Source organism: Arachis ipaensis, chromosome B5 (genome assembly GCF_059453495.1).
Source record: "Arachis ipaensis isolate K30076 ecotype BB chromosome B5, ASM5945349v1, whole genome shotgun sequence".
In the NCBI taxonomy this organism is placed as follows: domain Eukaryota; kingdom Viridiplantae; phylum Streptophyta; class Magnoliopsida; order Fabales; family Fabaceae; genus Arachis; species Arachis ipaensis.
Genome location: NC_142440.1, coordinates 56588211 through 56594453, shown reverse-complemented (window position 1 = coordinate 56594453; position 6243 = coordinate 56588211). Strand labels below are relative to the sequence as shown.

General features: G+C 37.9%; 1 non-coding gene across 1 annotated transcript; it reads left to right on the top strand.

The window, feature by feature from the left end:
• Positions 1-2915: 2915 nt before the first annotated feature.
• LOC148564268 (small nucleolar RNA R71) lies at positions 2916-3023 on the top strand. The gene has a single exon (XR_015883925.1). It is a non-coding gene; the product is annotated as a small nucleolar RNA R71 (small nucleolar RNA).
• Positions 3024-6243: the final 3220 nt, after the last annotated feature.

Sequence of the window (6243 nt, the reverse complement as noted above, 5' to 3'; positions counted from 1 at the left end):
ATATAATTCTTTGGGTTTGGGTTATTACTTTGATCATGGTTCCTAGTGATCCATGCATTGGCATAGAACTCTTAAACCATTAGGATGCCGACATGTTGGATGGGGTTTGTTAGAACTTCCCAACCTCTTCTTTGGATTTCATGTCAGATCTCCGGATACTCATTCTTCTTGAGCTTGAAAGGGACCTCGGGGATCACCTTCTTCTTGACCACAACATCATAGAAGTGGTCTTGATGAGCTTTGGAGATGAATCTTTCCATCTCCCATGACTCGGAGGTGGAAGCTTTTGTCTTCCCTTTCCCTTTTCTAGAGGATTCTTCGGTCTTGGGTGCCATCAATGGTAATGGAAAAACAAAAAGCTTATGTTTTTACCACACCAAACTTAGAATATTGCTTGCCCTCGAGCAAGAGAAGAAATAATAGATGAAGAAGAAGAAGAAAATATAGAGGAGAGGGGGGAGGGGTGTATTTGGCCATAAGGGTGGGTTTTGGGTGGGAAATTGATTTTGAATTTTGAAGGTAGGTGGGGTTTATGAGGTAGGTTTATGGGGAAGAGTGGATGGATGTGAGTGGTGAAGTGGTTATAGGGAAGAGAGATTGAGGTGATTGGTGAAGAGTTTCGGGGAAGAGTGTTTATGGGATTGTGTGAAAGAGGGGTGAGAAGATGTGAGTGGAGGTAGGTGGGGATCCTGTGGGGTCCACAGATCCTGAGGTGTTCAAGGATTTACAACTTTGCACCAAATTAGGCATGCAAAATGCCCTTGCACACAACTCTGGGCGTTCAGCGCCAGATTGGTGCTTGTTCTGGGCTTTGAACGCCCATTTGTTGCCCATTTCTGGCGTTGAACGCCAGAACCATGCTTGTTCTGGGTGTTCAGCGCCAGCTCTTTTCCAGGGTGCAATTCTGGCATTCAAACGCCCAGATGCTGCCAATTTTAGGCATTCAGCGCCAGAACCATGCTCTGTTCTGGCGTTGAACGCCAGCCAGATGCTTCTTACTGGCGTTTAAACGCCAGTAAGGTCTTCCTCCAGGGTGTGATTTTTCTTCTGCTATTTTTGATTCCGTTTTCAATTTTTATATTTATTTTGTGACTCCGCATGATCATGAACCTAATAAAACATGAAAGAACAAGAAAAATAAAATTAGATAAATAAAAATTGGGTTGCCTCCCAACAAGTGCTTCTTTAATGTCAATAGCTTGACAATGGGCTCTCATGGAGCCTCACAGATGTTCAGAGCATTGTTGAGACTTCCCAACACCAAACTTAGAGTTTGGATATGGGAGTTCAACACCAAACTTAGAGTTTGGTTGTGGCCTCCCAACACCAAACTTAGAGTTTGACTGTGGGGGCTCTGGTTGACTCTGTTTTGAGAGAAGCATACTGTGCTTCTTTTCCATGTTTACAGAAGGGTAACCTTGAGTTGTAAACACAAGGGAGTCCTCATTCAATTGAAGGACTAATTCACCTCTGTCAACATCAATCACAGCTCTTGCTGTGGCTAGGAAAGGTCTTCCAAGGATGATGGATTCATCCTCATCCTTCCTAGTATCAAGGATTATGAAATCAGCAGGGATGTAAAGGCCTTCAACCTTTCCTAACATGTCCTCTACTTGTCCATAAGCCTGTTTTCTTGAATTGTCTGCCATCTCTAATGAGATTTTAGTAGCTTGCACCCCAAAAATTCCCAGTTTCTCTATTACAGAGAGGGGCATGAGGTTTATCCCTGAACCAAGGTCACACAGAGCCTCTTCAAAGATCATGTTGCCTATGGTACAAGGTATTACGAACTTTCCAGGATCCTGTTTCTTCTGAGGCAATGTCAGTTAATCCAGGTCACTTAGTTCATTGGTGAACAAGGGAGGTTCATCTTCCCAAGTCTCAATACCAAATAATTTGGCATTCAGCTTCATGATTGCACCAAGGTACTTGGCAACTTGCTCTTCACTAACATCCTCATTTTCTTTAGAAGAGGAATACTCATCAGAGCTCATGAAGGGCATAAGGAGGTTTAATGGAATCTCTATGGTCTCTAGATGAGTCTCAGATTCCTTTGGTTCCTCAAAGGGAAACTCCTTATTGATCACTGGACGTCCCAGGAGGTCTTCCTCACTGGGATTTACGTCCTCCCCTTCCTCTCCAGGTTCGGCCGTGTTGACTATGTCAATGGCCTTGCACTCTGCTTTTGGATTTTCTTCTGTATTGCTTGAGAGAGTACTAGGAGGGATTTCAGTGATCCTTTTACTCAGATGGCCCACTTGTGCCTCTAAATTTCTAATGGTGGACCTTGTTTCATTCATGAAACTTACAGTGGCCTTAGATAGATCAGAGACTAAGTTTGCTAAATTAGAGGTATTTTGTTCAGAGTTCTCTGTCTGTTGCTGAGTGGATGATGGAAAAGGTTTACTATTGTTAAACCTATTTCTTCCACCATTATTAAAGCCTTGTTGAGGCTTTTGTTGATCCTTCTATGAGAGATTTAGGTGATTTCTCCATGAGGGGTTATAGGTGTTTCCATAAGGTTTACCTATATAATTTACCTCTGCTATTGCAGGGTTCTCAGGATCATAAGCTTCTTCTTCAGAAGATGCCTCTTGAGTACTGTTGGATGCAGCTTGCATTCCATTCAGACTCTGAGAAATCATATTGACTTGCTGAGTCAATATTTTATTCTGAGCCAGTATGGCATTCAGAGTATCAATTTCAAGAACTCCCTTCTTCATAGGCGTCCCATTACTCACAGGATTCCTCTCAGAAGTGTACGTGAACTGGTTATTAGCAACCATGTCAATGAGTTCTTGAGCTTCTGCAGGCATTTTCTTTAAGTGAATGGATCCACCTGCAGAGGTATCCAATGACATTTTAGCTAATTTAGACAGACCATCATAGAATATGTCCAGGATGGTCCATTCTGAAAGCATGTCAGAGGGACACTTTTTGGTCAGTTCTTTGTATCTCTCCCAAGCTTCATAGAGGGATTCACCTTCTTTCTATCTGAAGGTCTGAATATCCACTCTAAGCTTACTCAGCTTTTGAGGAGGAAAGAACTTGGCTAAGAAAGCCTTGACCAGTGTATCCCAAGAGTTCCGGCTATCCTTAGGTTGAGAGTCCAACCATATTCTAGCTCTGTCTCTCACAGCAAAAGGGAAAAGCATGAGCCTGTAGACTTCAGGATCTACTCCATTATTCTTAACAGTATCACATATCTGCAAGAATTCAGTTAAGAACTGAAACGGATCTTCAGATGGAAGTCCATGAAACCTGCAGTTCTGCTGCATCAGAGAAACTAATTGAGGTTTCAGCTCAAAATTGTTTGCTCCAATGGCAGGAATGGAGATGCTTCTTCCTTGTAAATTGGAATTAGGTGCAGTAAAGTCACCAAGCATCCTCCTTGCATTATTATTATTTTCGGCTGCCATCTCCTCTTTTTGTTCGAAAATTTCTGAAAGGTGCTTGCTGGATTGTTGTAATTTAGCTTCTCTTAGTTTCCTTTTCAGAGTTCTTTCAGGTTCTGGATCTGCTTCAACAAGAATATTCTTGTCTTTGCTCCTGCTCATATGAAAAAGAGGGACAGAAAAATAATAATAATAGGGATCTTTTTTACCACAGTATAGAGGTCCATGTGTGAGTGGAAGAAAAGAAGAAGAAAAAAATTCGAACACAGATGGAAGAGGGGGTTCGAATTTGGGTGAGATGAAGTGTTAGTAGATGAATAAACAAATAGAAGGAGATAAGAGAGAGAGAATTTTCGAAAATAATTTTTTTGAAAAAGAGTTAGTGATTTTCGAAAATAGTTTTTGAAAAAGGTTAGTAATTTTCGAGAATTAAAATCAAAAATGAAAATAATTAGTTAATTAAAAAGAAATTTTGAAAAAGAGGGAAGATATTTTCGAAAATTAGAGAGAGAGAGAGTTAGTTAGGTAGTTTTGAAAAAGATAAGAAACAAACAAAAAGTTAGTTTGTTAGTTGAAACAAATTTAAAAATCAATTTTGAAAAGATAAGAAGATAAGAAGTTAGAAAGGATATTTTAAAATCAAATTTTGAAAAAGATAAGATAAAGAGATATTTTTGAAAAGATATGATTGAAATTAGTTTTGAAAAAGATTTGATTTTTAAAATCACAATTAATGACTTGATTCAAAACAAATCACAAGATATGATTCTAGAACTCAAAGTTTGAATCTTTCTTAGCAAGCAAGTAACAAACTTAAAATTTTTGAATCAAAACATTAATTGATTATGTTATTTTCGAAAATATGATGTAAAAGTAAGAAAAATATTTTTGAAAAATATTTTTTTGAAATTTTCGAAAATAGATAAGAAAAATGAAAAAGATTTGATTTTTGAAAAAGATTTTGAAAAAGATAAAATTTGAAAATTTGATTTGACTCATAGAAAACAACTAGATTTTAATAATTTTTTGAAAAAGTCAACTCAAATTTTCGAATTTTATGAGAGAAAAAGGGAAAGACATTTTTTTTATTTTTGAATTTTTAATAATGAGAGAGAAAAACATGGAAATGATGCAATGCATGAAAATTTTGGATCAAAACAATGAATGCATGCAAGAATGCTATGAATGTCAAGATGAACACCAAGAACACTTTGAAGATCATGATGAACATCAAGAACATATTTTTGAAAAATTTTTAATGCAAAGAAAACATGCAAGACACCAAACTTAGAAATCTTTAATGCTTAGGCACTAAGAATTCAAGAATGCATATGAAAAACAAGAAAAGACACAAAACATGAAAACATCAAGATCAAACAAGAAGACTTACCAAGAACAACTTGAAGATCATGAAGAACACTATGAATGCATGAATTTTTTGAAAAATGCAAGATGAATATGCAATTGACACCAAACTTTCAACTTGACTCAAGACTCAAACAAGAAACATGAAATATTTTTTATTTTTATGATTTTTTTTTTTGGATTTTCTTTTAAAATTTTTTTTTTCGAAAATCATTTGAAAAAGAAAAATAAGAATTCCAAAATTTTTAATATGAATTCCAGGAATCTTGCACTATTATTCTAAAGCTCCAATCTGAGGGTTAGGCATGGCTTAATAGCCAGCCAAGCTTTAGTATGTAACTCAGACATGCCACAGCTGACATACAAATTAACCTGCCTCTATGCTGATGGTTGGAAGCCCCTATCCAAAAGAATTAGACATGGCTTTACAGCCAGCCAAGCTTCAACATGCTTCATGAAACTCTAGAATTCATTCTTAAAAATTCTGAAGAAAAATATATTTTTGAAAAGATTTTTTTTTTCGAAAACAGATGAGAAATTTTTGAAAGGTTTTTGAAAAATTTTTGAAAATAAAACAAAAAGAAAATTACCTAATCTGAGCAACAAGATGAACCGTCAGTTGTTCAAACTCGAACCATCCCCGGCAACGGCGCCAAAAACTTGGTGCACGAAATTGTGATCTCAGGCAACGGCGTCAAAAACTCTGTACGCACGTCTTAATAAATTGTTTTTCATTCACAACTTCGATACAACTAACCAGCAAGTGCACTGGGTCGTCCAAGTAATAAACCTTACGTGAGTAAGGGTCGATCCCACGGAGATTGTTGGTATGAAGCAAGCTATGGTCACCTTGTAAATCTCAGTCAGGCGGATATAAAATAGTTATGGAGTTTTCAAACATAAATAATAAATAGATAGAAAATAGGGATAGAAACACTTATGTAATTCATTGGTGAGAATTTCAGATAAGCATATAGAGATGCTTTCGTTCCTCTGAATCTCTGCTTTCCCGCTGTCTTCATCCAATCAGTCTTACTCCTTTCCATGGCTGGCTTTATGTAAGGACATCACCGTTGTCAATGGCTACTTTTTATCCTCTCTGGAAAATGGTCCGATGCGCTGTCACTGCATGGCTAATCGTCTGGAGGCATCACCCTTGCCAATGGCTGCATCCTATCCTCTTGTGAAAATGGTCCAAATGCTCTGTCACAGCACGGCTAATCATCTGAGGTTCTCGATCATATTGGAATAGGATTCACCCTCCTTTTGCGTCTGTCACTACGCCCAGCACTCGCGAGTTTGAAGTTCGTCACAGTCATTCAATCCCAGAGTCCTACTCGGAATACCACAGACAAGGTTTAGACTTTCCGGACTCTCATGAATGCCGCCATCAATCTAGCTTATACCACGAAGATTCTGATTAAGAGATCCAAGAGATACTCATTCAATCTAAGGTAGAACAGAAGTGGTTATTAGGCATGCG